Source organism: Diprion similis, chromosome 13 (assembly GCF_021155765.1).
Source record: "Diprion similis isolate iyDipSimi1 chromosome 13, iyDipSimi1.1, whole genome shotgun sequence".
Lineage (NCBI taxonomy): Eukaryota > Metazoa > Arthropoda > Insecta > Hymenoptera > Diprionidae > Diprion > Diprion similis.
Window position 1 is genome coordinate 10,713,733 of NC_060117.1, and position 22,442 is coordinate 10,736,174.

The 22,442-nt window shown below is 40.1% G+C and overlaps 1 long non-coding RNA gene across 1 annotated transcript; it reads right to left on the minus strand.

The window, feature by feature from the left end:
- Nucleotides 1–5,986: 5,986 nt before the first annotated feature.
- Nucleotides 5,987–14,403, minus strand: LOC124414060. Its single transcript, XR_006929919.1, has 3 exons — nt 14,342–14,403; nt 8,332–8,337; nt 5,987–5,996 (listed from the first exon to the last, which is right to left on the minus strand). It is a non-coding gene; the product is annotated as an uncharacterized LOC124414060 (long non-coding RNA).
- Between the last annotated feature and the right edge of the window lie 8,039 nt (nt 14,404–22,442).

The window sequence follows — 22,442 nt, forward strand, 5'->3', positions numbered from 1 at the left end:
TATTACTAATTGTGTTTTGCTTAGTACCTGTCATATTTTTCATGCTTCGTGTAATATCGTATTACGTTGTGAATTTAAGTTTTGTTCATCGTAATCAGGTGAATTCATTGTATTTCTTCATCTTCCGAACCCTGATCTCCATCTCTCAGTCTCATATTTTTTAAATCCTCTCGATAATGATAAATCAGAAGTTTTTCGTTAGTTTCACCTTGTATTTTGACTTTTGACTGTTGTAAATTATTAATTCGATTACTGTCTATGAGAAACTTTTGCGGAAGCTACCGATCTTGGTAAATTATTGATCAACGTTAATCCTTCTCATTAGCTACCGTTTATCGTAAAAAATTCCATATTATTATTTTGTTACTACCATTCCGAGCTAACGTCAATTCCGTCAACTACCGATTTTCTACAAAATTTCACTCTCACTCCAAATTAACAAATTAATAATTCTCGTAGTATCGTTTCTCGCAATCTTGGGTAAAATAACGTTGCCCAGTGGCGTACAGTTTTAAACAGTCTTTGCATTATATAGCTTATCCCGATCTACGCCCAGTTTCTTTTTGGTAACTATCACCTTTACTCAGGCCACCACTTGACTTTATTTTGTAGAAAATTTTGTGAACTATCCTTGTTGGCTGAATATTCATTGCTATCTTCCGTAACAGACTCGACTGATTTAATGCTGGTGAATTTAATCGACGATATAGGACTGATTGACCTGTTAATTCCTTTGACTCAAGCCTATTTCATTATTTCTTTACTTCCTTATTTCTTCAATCATTGTTAACTGCCTTAGATATCGCCACTCTACCAGTTCGTATGATTACCTAAGCCTAGCCAGCCATACAACGGGTTCTCCAATCATTAGTATCGTATCTTATCTTTTCTCTTCATTAAAAATTGACGCAGAAATGTCTGGCGCCCAACGAACATCTTTTATTGTCGTTTATTAGAATTGAAGATAATTAGAGAATCGCGCCAAAGTGTAGACGGTCAGTCCTCAGCTGAGGGTGATAGAAAATTAGTGGCGTACTCTATAGATAGAAAATGACGTGGCTTTATCTGAAATGTTTGCCGACAATAATATTATTCTGATAATGTACAACACTGTTCATAGTTGAACGTTATGTAATGTAGTAGTCTGTGAACGCGTTTGATGTGACGTGACATTTGACAAAGTTAATTCTATGTGCAATATGTTACTGGGACAGGTATGTGTATTATCATAAGCTTCATAATCACGTGTATTTTGGTGGTCCATCAAAATCTTTTTGTCGTTTTCGCACAACATCTTTCAACCCCTTTCGACTACCTCTTGATTGAGTCTTACAGTAAGTTGTAACTTTGTTCAATCAGGTGAATTACAGAGCTGCCCTATAATTTTTATCAATAAACACTATATATTGCACATGATCATCAATTATATTTTGTACAAAAATGAATGCTAGAATTAGGTAGTTGAAATTTAAAAGTTATTGTGAAAAATCGTTCATGGCTAGATAACAAAAATTATTAGTAGTATAGCAAGGCCATTTCTGCGTAAAAATACCTACCTTACCGGCAAAGCTATCTCTCGGCACCCCAGACGCAAACCTCTGAAGGTTAACCCCACCATCGTAAGATAAGGTGTGCTCTGTCAAGCGATCGTCGGTAAAAAATACCTCAAATTGGCTAGATCGTCGGTAAAAAATGCCGCTAGTTGTCGTAGTTTTAGCCCTCGTGCCTTCTTCGTCGGTGAGAAGTGCTCTGTCAGTTACCATAGGTCTTAGCCTCACCCGGTAAATTGCACTCCAAATTACCATCCTCATCGAGCGGGATCGAGAAGCTGCCTTGCCGAGCGCAACCGCCAATCCTCAACTGTTCAACCACGAAGTCTCGCACGTTGAGCTTCTAGAAGTTTCTTCCTCCGACGATCGAGAGATTTCGAGGAGAGATACGGCGTTTGGAGGCTTATGCGACGACCCTGATCAGATTCGCGGAATTTAGGCCGACAAACAATCCTCAGATTCGTCCGACGAGTTACGACTTGACGTCGAGAGTCCGGCGTCCATCGGTTTTCGGCGCGACGTTGAATTCTGAAAGGTCCTGGAATTGACAAACGCTAACTCTTAAAAAGCAGGGTAGAGGTTCTGAAACAACGGTTGGTGTTGGTGAAAAAAAATTTTATTGATAAAAAGATTACAGTTTTACATGTTTCTTACTCTACGGTGTCGTGACCAGACTCTAGACTGCAGCGAATGAAGAACTGTTTGAGTAGATGCCGATCGGCTTTTGTGTTTCAACAAATAATTTCGCAATAACAACATGTTTTGAGCTGCACAGTTTGGACGTAATATAGAGTGATGCGTACAGTTTGAATTAGTATCTGACATTTTATTCAATTTTTGCAACGACGAACAAACGAAATCCATCAAATCGATGACTTAAACTTTTTCACCCTGAACTTTCTGCAGCCAAATTTTCTTCTCGCATTCTTCTACGTATACCGTTCGAGCATTACGCAGTGACATGCATTCGATAGTGAAATCAAGCTTCTCGAGAGGCACATCACCATCTTCCCAAGGATAGTCCATGATAATTCCGTAACAGCCACAAATTTTCGCTCTTAAATGGAGCGAGTCAAGAATTCCAATCGTACGGAGGTTCGAAGAGAGGAATAGACGGGTTAGTTTCTTCATCGACTGATACGACTGCCAACTCCTGAGGCGTGAAACCGGGACCCAGTCTATTGAATTCTTGAACGTTAACTATGAACTCCATCGTGAAATATATTGAATCGAATATCGCAACCTTCAAGGTTTTTATACCAATTTTCTCACACCACCACTCAGCGGATTATATTCAATTATAGGATCGTGTAAATTAAGCAATAGGCAAATGTACCGGCAGAAAAGTTAGTTTTAGCCTCGAATTCGATACGACTAATAACTGGTTCAGATTTAAGAGCCTCGTTTTGTTTGAAACTGTCGATAAAAATTAATGGTTCGTACTGTAGAAATTCATTCTTCGTCATCAAAGGCTCAGGTTCCTTGCCGTAATAGGTGGCTTGGAAGTTTGCCTACATCTCGTACAGCAGTGCGAATCGATTACGACTCATGTTTAAGTTCAAGTTACCGTACGGATAATACTCGGAATTAAAGAAGAGCTTGACATCGGTGATGTTACAGTCATCGAGATGATTGGCATTTTTGCTGGCTTCGTTTTTTTGATTCGTTTGGGAACTGAGCATAACAAATCGCGGTTTCTCCAAATGGGTGGACGTTTCACAGTCTACAAGTGTTCCGTGGTTGCTGGTAGCAGAGGAGATTCGTACAGTTTTCAACTGCGGAAGCTCATGGAGTCGTTTTGACGTCTTCGTTTTGACTTTGAACGACGGCATTTGAATCACTCTTTGATCTTGTAAACATCAGCTCATGCTTCGCGTTAACGATGATCTTGCGATAGTCCTCGGCGAAGCCCAATATCATACTCAAGGGAATAACTACATCGAAGTTACCATCGGCGTCAGTTAGTATTTTCATTTCTTGAACATCGAGCCATCCAGCGTTTTCGATAAGCCAACTCTGACCAGGGTTGAGCGAAGTGAAACCCTTCAGCAGAGTGGTCAGGCCAACGTATTTGCATTTATCAATCTCAACGGCGTTTAGTTCGTACCGTCTTAGTTCGTACATCCTCGAACAAATGGCAGATGGCGTTATTGACCATGGTTGTGATCGCTACTGCAGTACCGTCCGATTTGACCAATTTTTCAGAGTTAACGATGCGTATGGTTTGTGCGTATGTATTTCTTGATGTGCCATTGAATGATCAAGATTTCCTCCTCCATGGTACGTAGCAGACAACAAAACAGCAAAATCGCACTTTTATTTCGTGGAAATTTCTTTTCCAAAAGGTGTCAGCTTCAGACCCAGTGCTATCACGAACTTCACGTTTTGACGTGTTAACGGCTGGGAAATCAATCGACGACTGACTTGATCGGGACGTGTCGATGAACTATTATAACTCTTTCTGGGTGATCTGTTATAATACAATATATAATACACATCGTTTATTGCGATTTGAAGTGCAGTCTCACAGTTATAACTACTCCGCGAAAATTAACCAGGTCTCCGTCTTGATCGACTAACCGAAGCTGTATGTGATCTATGGTCTTGACGGTGATCGGAAGGTAAATCACGTTCGACGGGGATTCCACGATCTTATATCCCGGTGGAACGATGAGGAAAAATTCATGAATAGTATGCACTTTGCTCTAATTGACGTAGACACCCGTTGTAATGCTGCATTCCACTCGCAACGCGTTGATCTTGAGAATAGCTACAGGCATATCCGATTGGTGAATTCGTTCAGCTGCCAATACGCGTGGTGTAAATCCGAGGAGCTGGCCGATAGAATCGTCAGGTTCAAAACTTATGCTGCGGTTACATTTGATTCAGCTGCATAACGTATTATTGTTGTGTTTTGTGCTAATTTCAATGTCGGTAGTTTTTAACGCGTTCTGAACCTACTTTTCAATATCCTTAATTGCATAGGTGCCAGTGAATATAGTGACCACTTCATCACCGACGTACAATTTATTGTGACCGACCTCAATGTTAGAACTAGAATTAAAGACTAACAATTCGACAAGATCGAGGACGTAATTTTTGTCGAGAGAAAGTTCAATCGGAGGAAAATATTGCGCTTCGAGAACCAACGACGTTCCCGATATCGTTAACGTAAACGAATCATCCATGACTGTAAGTGTTGAACTAAAATTATTATGTTACATGTCATGTTTATATAGCTCACCGCTCAGAAATTTCAATCTCAAGTGACTGCAAGCGAATCTGTCGTTATCCTGATATCTTTCACCGTTGTACTTAACGCTACTTTGAACAATCACAATTGGTCAACGCTCGGTGTGGTAGCTTTACATTTAGTTTTTTGAAAGATAACGATCAAAACCCTCTTTGTACGGCTTGAGGTAAAGACTTTTACCCAACGCAATCACATCCATTGTTTTGTTATGCCGTTTGCTTTCCTACAATTCTCGCTTAGCCGCGCTCGCATTGTTCACAGCCCTCGCTATACTCGCAGCACCCCCTGCTAACGCACCTGTAGCGCTGAGACCGGCAAATATAGGTATGAGAAAAGGTAGAAATCCACCAACTTTTGAGGGTACCGGTATAAAGCGTGGTGATCGAACGTTATGTTTGCCGCCTTCTTTTTCACAGCTTCTCGAGCACCTTTGAGTGCAGATTCAATTCTGGTTTTCGCGTTGTGGCTCGGAATCATAAACTGTTCCGCCGCGCTTATGAGTCTGTTCAGGGGAACGTTCTTCGGTTTTCGACACCCCATGCCTAACTTTGTTTTTACCTTCATCGTGTTAGCTACAGTCCGAGCGGTTGCTTTTTCACCCAAATTTGCGTCCTTTACAATCACCTGTTTTCAGACTTTTTCGGCTAATATTTTGTCCGTTCTAGCCTCAAGATTCTCACAATTTTTCGAACGTGCAATATCGTGTTCCCCACACGCTGCGTCGAGAGGATTAATACTAGAATCACCTCTCGCGAGTCTTTTCGCCAACTTCGTACCAGGACCGCAGCATTCATAACCGGGAACATGCAACTCGATCGGAAGTTTGTTGATAATGCTGTTTACCAAACCTTTCCCACGTGATCACTTTTTCGAAGATCGCTTACGATCGTGTGTGTGTACAATCATGTTCGCTCTTCGACTGAAGTAAAGTTATTGTAAACGATGCATTTGTAGAAAATCCAGCCAGTCACGTTCGAGATGAGGTTCGATACACAATCGAGCAGGCTGCCCGTGGCGAACTTTGACAAATTCACGCAGCAAATTGAGAAACAGAAGAAACGTGAACTTTTGCCGAATAGCGTATGTGCGGTATTTTGCGGACCTTCTGTGCTGTGGCTGAACCAACGCATTATTCGCGCTTATAACACATCTAAATGGTTTGAGGTTTGAGAACATTTACGTTTATTCTAAATCTCTCAATCAACCGAAATACAAGTTTCCGAGTCAAGTGCTTGAAAGCGTCGACGGTGTTGAGTACTTTCCCTTCAACGAGTATGAGCACGTCATTGCACCGAACGAGACGTAACCCAACTTAATCATGATTTTCGATGACGTAGCGTGCAAGAAGCAGGATAACATACGCGCATACTTCTGTATAGGTAAACATCATGACGTCGACTGTTTCTATCTTTGTCAGACGTACGCTCGAATCCCAAGGCATCTCAGGCGCGATAACACGAACTTGCTTGTCTTATCCAAACAAGATGAAATGAACCTGAGACACAATACAACGATCATGTGAACACCGATATGTCGAACATACAGTTCCAAGACTTGCGAACGACATGCTGAAATAGTGAGAAATAAGGGTTCGTTGTGATTGACAAGGATAGAGAGCTCGATAATGGTCTATATAGGAAGGGATTCGACAATTTCAAAAACATGACGGGGAAATAAAATATACGATCATGGAAGGAAACGAAACAGTAGCGTTACAGAGCTAGTTGTGTCAAGATGCAGAAAATTCATAAGGTAAAAGAAGTCTTGCATCATATTGCTCAAGCGAGTAACGCAATTCGTCGTGAGCATAGAATTTTCAAAACGGGAAAAAAGTCGCTGCAGGAAACAATGAAGGATGTTTCAAACCTGTTGTAACCCCGCTGCAGGAATTATTCGATGTGTCTCGAGGTAGCACGAAATCCATCAAGGAAGAGGTGAAGGAAGAAATCAAAACTGAAACGCGGGATGGGCAGAAGAATGAAATGCCATCTGAAGCAGAAGATTCGTTTGCGACTGCAGAAAAAGAGGGCCAAACTATCACAGAGTCGTCGGTGAGACCAGAAAATAAATATCTAGAAATTAAAAAATTAAGGATAAACAAAGACAGCATGAGTTGGATACTGTCTATGGTTGCGGAATCTTTCTACTGCCGGGCTGATGGTTAGTGACTCACCCATAAGCTTCGAGCGTAGCTTCATTCGGATAGGCGGTACGCTCCATCCGAAAGCTCAAGGACTGCTGGAGTTGCTGTTTAAAAAGATGCCCAACAGCGCTCACGTTATCCCCAATAACAAGAAGAATTACAAGCATATCTTTCTCGCAACAAATGCTCAAAGAAAGTATTATAGCGCCAGCGAGCCTATCCAAAACACTCCGAGCGTCAAATTCAAGCATTTAATTGCAGAGCTGCTCGATATTTCTACGTCAGGCAAAAGTATATCATCGTCGTCATCGTTATCACAGATGTTGAAGCGTCCGGGCAAAGGTGTTTTGCTACCTTAGGCTTGGGTTACTCGGCAAGGTGTTCGAACAGATTATATTTTCTGGGACGACGCTAACGAGTAAGTAAAACGTCTCCGTTTGCTTATGGCATCCCAAGCGGCTGAAAATACAAGTCACAACAATGAAATTATGTCGATTCTCGAAGAATCACGAGAAGCCGGAATCATTTCTCAGTCAACCCCCGCTGTTTTTGCAGTCATTTAAGAGATGAGCGTCGACGTGTTTGGACGTCAGCTGAACAAAAACACAGCTGTGAGCACTTGCGGTCCTCCGGGTGTCGGATTTCATGTAACAGAGGACGGGCAGTACGATATACAAAACAAAAGACTGTACAATGTCGCAGATCCTGCAGGTCTAAACAATGCTGTAACTTTGAAAATCTTTCCTCGGAAATTCAACTTGCTGCAAAAACAACTCGACCATCTTGATCAAATAATCAAAGCCGTAGAGATCACCACAGGGATAGTCTTGGACACCATCTACACAGATTTGCGAACAGACAGAGCCCTGTCGATTCCAAACGCTGAAATTATTCTCAAATTGGAAACCAGAGTAAGAGCCTTGGGAGGTGAACGAGGAAAAGCTAGCTCTGGTGACAGAACTGCATAAGCCTGCACGCCGGAATTACCCGCGTCGACGTGTCGACGTGCGCGACATCTACAAGACCTGGCAAGCAGATATCTTGTTGATATGATGTCGTACGCTGAGCAAAACAATGGCTACAAGTATATGCTTACAATCATTGATATTTTTTCGAAGCATGCGTGGGCTGTACCAATGAAGAGCAAGTCCGGGTATGATGTAACAAAGACTATGAAATCTGTGCTAGCTCAAGGACGTTTACCAAAAAAATTACACGTGGGGAGAGGAACGGAATTTTATAACTCAAAACTCAAATATCTCATGTCACGCTATGGAATCAAACTTTACTCCACCTACAGTAATTTGAAGGCTTCTATCTGTGAACGCTTGAATCGTACGCTTTAAAGTAAAATGTGGAAGCGATTCAGTATGCAAGAAAGTTACAAGTGGCTGGACATCTTATCTGATTTAGTATCGGCTTACAACAACACCAAACATCGAACCATTAGAATGAAAGCGTTGGATGTCACCGTTGCGAACGAAAGGCTATTGTTACGTCAGGCGTACGGAGAGCTTCGAGGGCAACCTACTAAATCGGCAAAGTTCAAAACTGGTGGCAAAGTTCGAATCAGCAAATTCAAAAACGTCTTTGAGAAAGGTTAGACCCCCAATTGTACGACTGAAATATTCACAATAAGTCAAGTAGAAAATACTTGTCACGTACAAGCTCGAAGACTCTTAAAATCAACTCATCGCTGGCGGTTTTTACGAACAGAAGCTCCTCAAGGGTGAACATCCAGACATCTATCTCGTGAAGACGGTTCTCAAGAAGCGTGAAAAGAAATTGTACGTTAAATGGTTAGGTTTTGACAGTACATACCAAAACACTACGTCCAGGATTGATAAAGCTCTCGTTCTGAGGATCGACGCAGCCTTCCTATCAGTAAGGGCTACAATCAGTGTGAGTCATGCTCCACGAAAATTCAGTTACTGTGAGCCATCGTGCTGTTACGTTCTGAGAGGAACGCCACGAGTCGATTATGATTCACTGCGTGATTTTGGTTAATCTCTTGACTTACGTAGTTGATGTTCGAAAATCTGCTGATCAGCTCCTCAGCTCTTCTCGTTCGGCTCAATTAATTCTGAGAGTTTGTAAGGTAATTAGGCTCGTGCCAACCGTCACTATGCGTGATTGAAATAATTCTCTTTAGACAACACTTTAATTTAGAATAAACATTTATTAATAATCGACAATCTCCTTCAACTTCTCAGTTGTCGAATTTACAATGGTTTATAAACTGTTGTATTGCTTATCACAATCACAACTGTTATTAAATCTTCGAGGTTCTGAGTTTGACTTTATTCACTGAGTCTAAACTTTTCTATGATTTCTGGATTAAACTCTGTTCTAAGGTTGTTCTGTTTTCTATGACGTCTAAAACTATTCTCTATGATGTCTGGATTTATTCTGATCTAATTTGAATTAGGGTTGAGAAAAGAGGTGGAAAAAGTAGGAGGAGTTTGAAAGGGTTACAGTTTCTCGCGGGTCTAGGATGATTGGATGAGGATATTAATTAGTATGGGGGTAAAGTTTCTGATTAGTGCGTAGGATCTTGGCGGGGAATTAGCGTGAGGTGGTTGGTTTAGAAAGCAAGCGGCGATACGCTAATTCGCCGCGTGATCATTAAATAAGGGCGCTATTCCTAATTCTGAGAATAAGGCTTCTTTATCTGAGAGCTATTCATGATTTGTCTTCCCACGTTTCCTCTGTTTAGTCTACTCGACTATCTTTATTGAGTGATAATTGCAAGTGATTATTGACTTGAATTATTGCAGGTGTTTATTACTTTGAGTTATTGCAAGTGTTTACTGCTTTGAAGCATTGCAAGTGTTTATTACTTTGAAGCATTGCAGCTGCGATCGTCAATTAAGGGATTTATTTGAAAGCTAATGTTGAAACATATAACGGTCAAATGTGAGAAAAATACAAGTTCCATATATGTATATAAGTTTAGCTGATGAAATAACGGTTAATGTAGCGTAGAGAACTATCGATATAAGAATATTGCACGTTATGATTATAATTGTGCATGTCGGTATTAGTCTAAGAACTACGGGTAAGAGCTCCTAAAGCTCTCCTATGGTAACTGCACATCGGTAATGTAGGATACAGAGAGGGTGCCCCCGTGGATACCGGCTGGCACGTAACAGTGCGACTGCATGGTATCCGTGATATATCGTGAGCAGAAGGCCAATACCTATACGACGAAGCCGGTCGAGGCGAACAATGAGGAGTTGCGCTCCATCCGGTAACCTTACGAACGTAGCCTACGTACCTGCCTCCGTCAAGGGCACCCCGAATTATCGGCAATATGGACAGTATCACGCAGCAGCCGGAGAAGAGTACGTGTTAGTGTCAACTACGCATCATCTAACGGTAGTCGTCGACAACGCGTAACCGATATTCATCACAGACGGAGAACCCAATTAAAGTGGGGAACAAACGACCAATCAAGGGGAGGAAGAATCACCTGATGACAACGACGAGATCGGTGAACCGGACTCCGAACTTTGCCAATTCTACACTCAATCCGCCAGGAGACAGCTATCACCTTGCTTTCGTTGCTTATATTTTCTCCAGCTTTCCTTCTTTCTTTTCCTTCTATCGCACTATCGTTTGTTCTTTCTCTACCGTTAATCATTTTCGCTCTCTACCGTTTTGACTATCGTTAGCTTCTTTTCTTTCCAGTTAATTCAACTCCTTCCTTTATTTGCTTTCTCTACGGTTAGGTTTAATTTAAACTCAAATTAGTGTATCTTATTGCCGTCGCCGCCTAAGGTAAGGCTTCTGCTTTATTTCGTATTGTTACGAAGTTGCTCCAATTTCAATTTCTCTCTCGTATCTTAATTATCAATTTTGGTTGCATCAAATAATGCCAGTATCGTTGTGAATCATGGTCCACGAACATTGAGATGCTGTAAGCCGTCGTGTGACTGCATGACTTTGTTAAATAATTAATTTCCGAAAACTTATCGTTGAGCGATCTCCTAACGACCGAATAAATATCTTTTGTATTTTTGATTATCTTTGATGTGTGTAATTCTGTGCTGGAATTGCTTTTGTAATTTTCACCGTCTTTCGCTATCGCTATTTTTATTTTCTGTACCGGTATTGCCTATCGCTTTTGTATCGAACCGCTTCTTTTATTTACTTGCTTCGTGCATGCTTTTGTATCGTTATCAAGTTACTTGGAGTACAGTCGAGCGTGAATTAAGCCGCTAAATACTACCGTACCTTTTCTATCGCTGATTGTCGATTTTGTATTGCTTATTACCTGTTATTATTTTCTTCCTTCTTGAATGTAGCATTTCTTTGTTAACTGAAGTTGTGTATTGTAACCAGGTGTATTCAGTGTATTCCTCTTATCTTGCGTATTTTTCTCAACCTCACACTCTCGCATAATTTTTGTATCCTTTCTCGTTATTATAATTCCGAATTTTCTTGTTAATATAATCTCGTAATTGTGACCGCTTTGAATTATTGATTCACTTGCTGTGAATAATTCTCTCGTATAAGCTACCGATATTTGTAAATTGTCGATCATTGTCAATCTCTCTTGCTAATTACCGTTTATCGTAATCTCCATTTAATTTCTTGTCACGACCGTTCCCAGCTATTGTTATGGGTTGGGTTGGCTGATGACCAAACCACTCCCAAAAATGTAGCGCTTGGCTCGGACTAGTTCTCCCGGATAGTGAATTGTTTGAATTCTGATGTCGTTTTCCCTCTTGGTGGAACCGACTTTGATAATAAAATGGTCACTTATCTTCAGCTGGTGACTGTTGATTCGGACTATGTGGGCGGCCCTGCGTGTTCGGCCGGTGGTGAGATCGGTATAAAGTTACCGATCGTTTAACTTATATTATGTGTTGAAGGTAATTAATTGTTTAACTCGCGATGTAGGTTTAACACACGAATATTTGTTTATTCAATTTAGGTTTAACACATGAATATTTGTTTATTCAATTTAGGTTTAAAGAAAATGCTTATAATAATTTTGATTATAAAAAGGTAAAAGGTTTGAATGTGAAGACACGGAATTCCCTTTTAGCACTTTGGTTCGTTGAATTAAATAAAATAAAAAGACCTTTTGAATTTCTAACAGATTCTCTGATCTGATTGATCTGTCTAAACTGAGAGAACGATTTCTTGTTGAAGACTGTTAATAACTGAGAAATTATCTGAGAAAATGTAGCCTGAGAATGAGACTTGAGAAAATGAATTCAGCAATGAGAATTGCGAATGAGAATTGCGAATGAGCAATGAGCAATGAGCGTCTCGAAAAAAAACTGAGAGCTGCTTCTTCTTGTTGAAGACTGGCTGACGACTATGTAACGACTGACTGTTTAGAAAAACTAAGAATTGAGAATTGAGAGAAACTGCTTCCTGATTGGTTCCCAGCATCTTTGAGAGAGCTGCCCAATAAGGAAGTCTTGATAATATTTTAAGTTTTCCATTCGCCCTTAACTACCCCCGCCCTTTGGGTACGGTGTAGCATGCAAAACTATCTTGACTAATCTCGCCTCTTCCATGAGTGCGGGTGGGAATTGCCGTGCTTGTTTTGGTACATTGGTAAAAATATCCTATTGTATGTTCGGGACGACCCTGTCCAAACAGACACTTTAAAGATGGCTATATGGATTTTAATTCATTGCATGTGCTTGCCAGATTCTGCATATCTAGAAATATCGAGAAGCGATTTCCAGTCATCTGGTTACTCTTAGAGAGTTTGTATATACTAGTCTGTTTAGGTAAGGATTATCCCGTAACATTATTTAACGAGTAAGATTATTGTAAGCTAAGGGTGGTTATTTCCCAGAGCCGTAAAAAGGTGATAAAGAGAGCCATATGCATACAGTGCATACGGAGACTCAAAAATAGAAAATATAAATGAATTCAATCGTAAACTGAAAGGTAATCAAAGTAAAACTAATGAGTAGGAGCAGAGGGCATCGAGGATGTGACACTATCTTCAATTCCGTCAACTTCTGATTTTCGCTAATGTTTTACTTTTGTTCTAACTTAACAATGTAATTGTTGATGACACGATTGGTGGACGCGCCGAACTTTGGGGAGACCCTCAGTTGGGGGAGGGGAACAGGGTTTGTCAAATGATGCAATCGGAAGACTTAATTTCTGGTCAAAGGGGTTTATTCCTCTCATTCCAGTAACTACTCTGAGTTTTCAGCGGACTCAGCCACAACTACGCGAATGTACCGATCAACCAATGGCAAGGGCTCAGAATCGTGGTGATCAAACTGTATCGATACGTGCGCTCCAACCGCTGTCTCGCGAGGCTGCCGCGCCCTGGCCATCCCAGGGGGGTAACCATTTGGGGATCCAAAATGGCCAGCCTCGGAGACCTCGCGGTATGGTTGCCTGCTACCAACGGACCGAGGGTACGAGCACGGGGGCCCGGTGCTCGAGCCACCTCGAGGCACCAGCCCCGGCTCTATCTCCTCGCGAGGCTGCCGCGCCCTGGCCATCCCAGGGGGTAAACCATTTGGGAATCCAAATGACCAGCCTCGGAGACCCCTCGGTATACGGAACCGTGGCTATCGACGGTCTGTGTCGATGCTTACTTCGATTTTTCCCCAACGGTCTCGCAACCGACTCTGGCGACGGTCCGTGAACAACTGAACAACGGGCAGCTCGCGCTTCTCGCTCCACTCGCGCGATCACCATTCGCGTAAGCGCTGCCCTCTGGTGTTCGATCGCTACATCCGAGGACTCACAATACCTTATCTGTATAGCACACGCATACAATCACAGCATATAGCACACATATACAACCACAGCATTGCTGCTGCTTACTTGTAACATCCGTGTCCCATATTTAGCCATACATATCACTACCATCGCCAACAGTAATTGTTCTCGTAGTGTTGTTTTTCGAAAACTTGGGTAAAATCATGTAGCCCAGTGACGTGTAGTTTTGAATAATCTTTTTGTATTATATCGCTTCTACCGACCTATGACTAATTTCCTTTGTTAGCTATCATCTCTGTTAAAGTTATCGTTTAACTTCTTCTTCCGAAAATCTTTTGAACTACTCTTGTTGACTAATTATCTTTTGCTACCTTCCTGTAGCGAATTTGACCGATCCAACACTTGAGAATCAATTGACAATACATGACTGATTGACTTGTTAAATACCTTGACTCGAGCTTTGTTCTTTATTTCTTTACTTTCCTCATTCCTTAACTATTGTAACTGTCTTGGATGTCGCCACTCTACCAGTTCGTGCAAGTACCGGAGCCTAGCCAGCCAACGGGTTCTCTAAATATTACCACCGTATCGTATCTTTTCCCTTTCGTTTAAAAATTGACGCTGAAGCGTCTGGCGCCCAACGAGTACCTTTCCTCATCGTTCAATATCGTGCCGAATATTTACAGAATCGCGCCAAAGCGTCAACGGTAAGTCCTCATCAGAGGGTAACAGAATTTAACGTTACAACACAACAGTTGGATGAATGAATCTGACATGTAACATTATCAATAATTGAATCAATAAGATTTTATCGCAAATAGGCATGTGTCTTTATTTTACACCTTATATAATTATATACAAAGTTGTACAATTATATTTCGTAACCTATAGACTACGATGCGGTAATTACAAAGCTCAAGCGTATATGCTAAGGTCAAGGCTTATAGCCCTGTCACATCCTCGATGCCCTCTGCCCCTACTCATTAGTTTTATTTCAGTTTTCGATTAAATTTATTTATATCTTATATTTTTGAGTCTCCGTATGCATTGTATGCATACGGCTTTCTTTATCACTTTTTACGGCTCTGGGAAATAACCACCCCCAGCTTATAATAATCTTACTCATTAAATAATGTTACGGGATAATCCTTACCTAAACAGACTAGAATATACAAACTCTCTAAGAGTAACCAGATGACCGGAAATCGCTTCTCGATATTTCCAGGTATGCAGAATCTGGCACGCACGTGCAACGGATTAAAATCCATATAGCCATCTTTGAAGTGTCTGTTTGGACAGGGTCATCCCGAACATACAGTAGAATATTTTTTATCATGTACCAAAACAAGCACGGCAATTCCCACCCGCAATCATGGAAGAGGCGGGATTAGTTAAGATAGTTTTGCATGCTACACCGTACCCAAAGGGCGGGGGTAGTTAATGGCGAATGGGAAACTCAAAATCTTATCAAGACTTCCTTATTGGGCAGCTCACTCAAAGATGCTGGGAACCAATCAGGAAGTAGTTTCTCTCAATTCTCAATTCACAGTTTTCTGAACAACAGTCAGTCGTAGGATAGTCGTCAAGCAGTTGTTACATGTTTCGTCAAACAGTCGTGGGATAGTCGTCAAGCAGTTGTTACCGTTTCGTCAAACAGTTGTGAAATAGACGTCAAGCAGTTCTTACCGTTTCGTCAAGCAGTTGTTACCGTTTCGTCAAGTAGTTGTTACATGTTTCGTCAAACAGTCGTTACATAGTTGTCAGCCAGTCTTCATCAAGAAGAAGCAGCTCTCAGTTTTTTTCAAGACATTCATTGCTCATTGTTTATTCGCAATTCTCATTTTCTCAAGTCTCATTCTCAGGCTTCATTTTTTAATATATCTTCTCGGTTATTAACAGTCTTCAACAGAAATCGTTCTCTCAGTTTTAGGCAGATCAATCAGACCAGAGAATCTGTTAGAAATTCAAAAGGTCTTTTATTTTATTTAATTTAACAAACTAAAGCGCTAAAAGGGAATTCCGTGACTTTACATTTAAAACCTTTCATCTTTTATAATTAAAATCATTATGAGAATTTTCTTTAAACTTAATTTGAATAGACAAATACTCGTGTGTTAAACTTACATCGCGAGTTGAACAATTAATTACCTTTAACGCCTAATATAAGTTAAGCGATAAGTAACTTTAACCAATCTCACCACCGGCCGAACACGCAGAGCCGCCCACATAGCCCGAATCAACGGTCACCAGCAAAAGGTAAGTGACCATTTTATTATCAAAGTCGGTTCAACCAAGAGGGAAAACGACATCAAAATTCAAATAATTCACCATCCGGGAGAACTAGTCCGAGCCAAGCGTTATATTTTTGGGAGTGGTTTGGTCATCAACCAACCCAGCCCATAACAGCCCCACGGAAGTGTATCGGTCGTATTGTAAAAATACGATTCGCTTGTCGTCATTCCAGCTCAGTTGGCCCTTCTTCTGTTCTACAGTATATATCTCATGCTTTTGACTTAAGATTAAATTCTGACTCTTGATCAAATTTTCATGTTGTGAAGCACATTATAAATAATCATTACAAGTTATTGTTCTTCATGTCGATCCCTTAACCCCCTTGGCACGTTTTTTGTCATTCTTATCTTCGAAAACCCCAAATAAATATAACTTCTCTTATTCCCACAAATTCTAACATTATTCGACCGTTGTTTTCATCCTTCCTCAAGCCGAGGACATTTTTATTTGCTGAAGGCATTCCGTAAGCGTTATCAACTGAGTAATCAGATGTATCGAATTTATGCAAGTCCACTTTCATACACTGGTATAAGTCGGGGATGGTCACGTGATATACCGAACTATCGGTATTAGTGCATATTAATTTCGTTTGGTTGCCAAATTAATTTTTAATATGATTGTAGTGAAAATCGTGAATATAAGTTTTCGAAAGATCCAGGATGGAGAAACCTGCATACAAAGGTTTGTTTAGTTTGACTTTCGTTTCATTCAATTCGGCTATTATCATATCTTTATCATAAATGGTGCAGCTATGGAAATTTGGTTCAGCTACAGTAGCTCGAGCACCGAATCTTCCATCCCATTTCGTGATCAGCCTGACATCCCCATACTTTCCAAACAGTTTCCATTGTTTTACCGAAAACTACGTTATTCATTAATTTATCAAAGTTTTTTCAAATTCGTTGTTCGGTTTATTCTGTAAATCAGTATTCAAATCTATGTAATTTTTGAGCTATGGTGTTTGCCGGAATTTGATAACTTTGTAAATTTTAGCCAACTTCAGATCTAACTGTGAGCATTCTTTCAAAACGCGGTAATGAATAACATAGTTTTGTTTGGGAAGTAGCGTGGTCGTCAATTTCGGTTGCTTAGTACTCGAGATCGGAGGTATGTTGTGCTCCGGACACAGTGGTAAATCTTTATACACTTCATACAATTCCGCAGGATATTCTAAATCTACCTCTAGTATGTAACCGAACTCCGCTACGTCCGAGATGGTGAAAACGTTACATTCTCTGAAGTCTGATACCTATATGAAGGAACTGTATGTTAGATCAAAGCTCATAGCAGCACCGTACAAATTCTTAACATGAAAATACATGAGTTAAGATTCTTCGACATCGGGATCAAATGCCTCTCCCATGTATCTATTGTTGGCCTTTGCGTATCTGTTCGAACACTCTGACACACCACCTCGAACACATTTTTCTATAAACGTCATCATATCTATATCAGTGAGAAGCTCGAGCTCGATGCCAGTACACTTCAACATTGCATCAAACGACAGACCGGGCGCTGTGTAGTAATAGTTAGGGAGCTGGCGAGCATTTTGGTATATGATTTGCTCATGTTTCACATTACTCTGGATTAAAGTTCAGATCAATACGAATCGATTTGGTCCAGTCAATTCAAGTCCTACGCCGCTGAGTTTTTGAGTTACAGCGCTTCAAAAATGTTAAAAAAAAGTGTACTAAATCATTTGCTCATGTCTGCCCTTTGAACTGATGGTCAGAATCGTCTTAAAAACGACGAAAATCGATGAAGCAAATATCCGGGGCCCTGCATTATCACGGGACGGAATTTCAAAAATGTTCGAGGAAAAAGCTCTACTAAGTCATTTGCTCGTGGTTCTATCTGCACCCATTCGATTCATTATGACTCCCTGAATACGAAAAAAATTGGCAGACATTTTGGTTACTGATTTTGGTTAAAAATTTAAAAAAAAATTTTAAAATCACAAAGCGTCGTCATCGCTGTCGTCCAAGTCCCAGATGTTCAAACTCTGTTCGCAAGTTTCGTCATGTCACCTTCTTCTTCATCTAAAAAATACACCACATGTATCAAATTAAAAACATTCAAGAAGATTTACAGCTCAAAATTTACTTTATACCTAATAAACTTTTCATTATACGTATATTCAAAAAAGTGTACCTGATCGGTCTTCGGGATCTTCAATTTCGGATATTACATCGCTTTTCAATCGGGGCAGTTGTTCTCCCTTGAACCAACGAAAATCTAATGCTTCATTTTTTTGCACCCGTCCACAATCGGTCGGGTCCACATCGCCGATAGGATTTTTATTGTAGGCATTCTTCCAAATACGTGTTATATATGAAGTCCCCAGCAGGTGTTCTGTTAATTCTGTTTGACATGCGGGCAAATTGGAAGCGTCGAAATTGCGGAGCGACAGTTGAAACGATGCGTCGGCGTTCGAGACATTGTATGTTTTTAGAAAAATCTCGTATCGTCCCGCGTTAACATTTTTTAATTTTTTCACATTATACAAACGACACACAATTTCTTCCAATGTGTCGAACGCGGATTTACAAGTATCCATATCTAAATTCCCAATGGTGATAGAGGCCTTTTGAAAATTCTCGGATTTTAATAAGTGATCGAAAGGTTTTTTTTTGCCTTTTCGGAAAAACGTGGGATTATAATAACAGCCGGTGATAGCGTGAAAACCAGGTAAAGAACTGCAAATCGTAGGTCTTGGAATGAATTCCCGAGACATCAATATAACGACGTCTATTACCAGTACCGAAGTCAATCCAAATTTTGAGAGGGCTCTGCAAAAATTTGATATTCCCAAGCATGATAATCAAGACGTCAGTATCAGCGCAACGTATGACGGCATTGGCGCGTTTTTTAATTTGGCAAGCGTGATATATGATTTTCGTGTCGGCTTCTTCGTGCATCTCACATGATAAATTTTCGTTTTCTGTTCGAACCACACACTCATTTACAACGACCTTGATTATTTTATTGCTCAAAAGTTGTACCATTTCAGGATTCGTCCAATGTTTAATAATAAAGCTCACCAAAGCCTCCTTGAATTTCGAGTTTTTCATCTCTTTCGCAAAATCCGAGGGTCGTACTTGCTGCGGTCCAGATATCTGATAGTCATGCTGCGTTTTTCCACGAAGAGTGCGTTCTGCATCTTTAATAGAAGGTGTCAAATATCTATCAAAGATAAGGTCTATTCTTTCAGCATCTCTTTGGCATATGTATTGTAAAACTTTTTCCGACAAATCACCAAAAGTCCGAGATAGTTCTATTAGTGAATTAATTAAAAAAACCATCGATAATTACAATATCAACTCTTTCTGGGTCTGAAGAAGTTACTTTAGACTCCAGTATTTTCACTAATTGTGATTTGTCCGTCTTACAGATTGTTCCATCCATATGTGAAAGCGATAAAGGTACAGGTGTTATCGGATAGCAGAGTACTCTTTCGATGTCAATATTATTATTTTTTGATAACGCTAGGCGACGTCCGAATAAATCTCTTTGCAGACGTACTTCCTTTACTTTATCTGCTACTACAATTTTTTGTTTTTTATGGCCTTTGCAAAAGTATGAACTTTATTTTTTTTTATAGGTGATTCATATCTTGCTGGATTTTCTCGACATTCAGAAATGAAATTTTCACGGGCAAGGTTTCCATTTTTTTCAATATTTAAAAGAAATTCTTCAATATCAGGTGCAGCGACTTCTCCGTTTGTCATGTTGAATAGTTTGTCCTTATCCAATGTTGGGTCAAAGGGATTCATATATTTGTCGATGGAAGACATAAAATTGGACAGATTATTAAAATTTTTTTCAATAACACTGTTTTTAACTTCAGACGCTACGTCGTTATTCCGTTTTAATCCAGCCTCTTCCGAAATATGTGAAATAATGGTCGTTCGTAACCCATGACTTTTCGCCCATCTTTGTCGAGCAGAGATAGAATTTGTCATACTTGTCAAACTTCTAGCTGCATCTGCGTTAATTGTTTGCTCGAGCGTCAAGTCGATGGGAATTCGGTTGAACGGCTTGTTTTTTCTTTTCACACCTAAACAACCTTTCTCAATCTCTTCTTTTAATCCAGGATGCGATTTGTCGATGTTCAGTAGCTTGTCACGATACAGTACCATAGCTCGCGAATAGTTTGGCTGATTAAATATGAAAAATAAATTGGTCAATTTCGGTAAAATGTAAACAAACATTTCAAAATTTGAGGTATGGCTACTCCTTTCTAAAATCAGGTAGTAATCTATTAAATTTATATATATATCATGAAAAACTGAGGTGTTTTGCCATGATCCCCTCGAAGGGTCTTTTTCCTCTAATTTTCGTAACTTTGTAATAATTCACGCAATTGCTCGTCTTCAACCTTCGGATTAACGGATTTCGATTGTTTCAAGGTATTAAGTTTTTGTATAAGGCCGTCGTCGATCGAAATTTTACATCTGCTCAAAAATGTTTTAAAGTGAATAATCTGCAAGCCCAATGATGCAATGGGGTGTTGTCTCTTGCACCGGTTGAAATTAGTACCTGTTAAAAATACATGTATCGAACCACTAGCAATCATTCCACTGTTTTCCATAACGTTTGTTAATCCGCAGTTCTCTATGAATTTTCCGACTGCCTTAAAAAAGCCATCATTACATTAAACATCCCAAGATGTATAAATACGTTGTCAAATGTCGGTTTTTCGGTAGATTTAATTGCTAAAGCAACTTGAGCTACTTGTAAATCGTACGAAACCTGAATATACTCTGCTTCACATTCCGCAGCGATGGTTTTACTTATGCGTAAAGTTTCTCTAACTACTGCAGTATCTGTCGGAGATATGTTGATAGGAGTTAAATATGATACTTTCTGTATTGGAGATTTATCGTCGAAAATCAAAGTATTGAACCCCACCCACATTGGCATTGCGGTAGTTCCCACAGCATGTGAAACCATCCATGCGCGGTTTAAATAGTTATATTCCGTGAGATCGTCAGGTACTTTGAATCGTGATTCCGCTTCTAATGTTCGAAATTCCTCCATCATTTTTGGCTTCTTACCACAAGGCGTTATTTCCGGAAGCACAGCGTCGAACGTTCTTCTTTTTCGTTTCTTCGAAGGTTGACTAGAACCGAGATCGACACTCGCAAAATCGATATCAGTATCAGCATCTGTTGTTTTGCATGCTTCTTCATCAGAGTCGTCAACATTTTGATATAGAATACCCACAGTGTCATGTAGGATGTGTTTTCCGGTGAGAGTTTCGACAAATCGGTCCTAATTGTCGTAAGCGACACCTGTACTGAGGCTGGGTTTGTTTTTAATTTCCGCAGGACAAACTTCATCTCGATTAGTTGAAGATAACGTTGTTTTAGTTTCTAATTGGAGCAATTGAGTGTAGCTGGTACAATGTCCAAATCGATTCAGCACATTAATTATTTTTTTACTATTCGTAAGGCTCTTTATTGCCATGCCGACACATACGTGTTTTGACGTCCACAAATTGCCATCCGTGGTATCGTACACGATGTCCTGTGCTATTGACGAAATACCGTTTTTTTTCGAATGTTGGCCTTTTCAAAGAGTACTGTCCCCACAAATGATTGTCTGCAGCAAGTCATAAAGACAATCCGGAAGAAATTCGCATTCTCCTTGAATAAAATGTTGCGCAGATAACTTATCCGGATACTCTTTTTTATGAATTCTTAAAATCGCAGATCGTACAGCGTTGGCGGCTTTATATATAATCTCATTACTTTCGATGTTCTCTAAAATATCAACATCTGGTGGAACGCTACATTCGAATGGCGCAATAATTTTTTTATTTTTTACGGTTGAAAATTTAATTTGGCCGTTGAAGGTATTTGAAATTTTTTCTTGGAGGTGCTGCGTCGAAAAGAAATTCGGACGATCATCATCTGGTATGCTCGAATATTTTTCGTTCAAATACTCTATGTATAATGATCTAATAAAATTGTATAAAAAGAATTCTTTTCTACGAATAACGTGCAATGAAATGTACCTGCACAACTGTTCGAAAGCAGAGACGTGGTAATCCTGTTTGTCGTGCCAAACTTTTGGCGATTTCCTTTGACTTTTTATCTGACGGCATTTCGTGAAATAATTGATTTCACAAACATTGTAATATCCCACAGTTTTCGAAGCGGCAGCTATTCTGTCCAAAGTCGAGTTGTCATCAATCTCCGTTGCATTATCTTTCACGGTTTCTAACCACTGTTGTGACTTAGACACCGTGGGTATTTGAATCCGCCCTCGCACAGTTTTCCTCCGTTTATTGCAGAAAAAACAACCGTCCTCTTCTTTCACAGCACCATCTTCTTTTTTAAAATTCCTTTTCAGCGCAGTCAAATTGCTCTAACACTTGCCTTGATATCCTACCGTGTCACTAACTTCAGCTGGCAGCGCGACATCACAAAATTTTAGCTCGAATCTTTTGCGAATTTCTAACGTTTCGGCACATTTTTCCAAAGTTTTC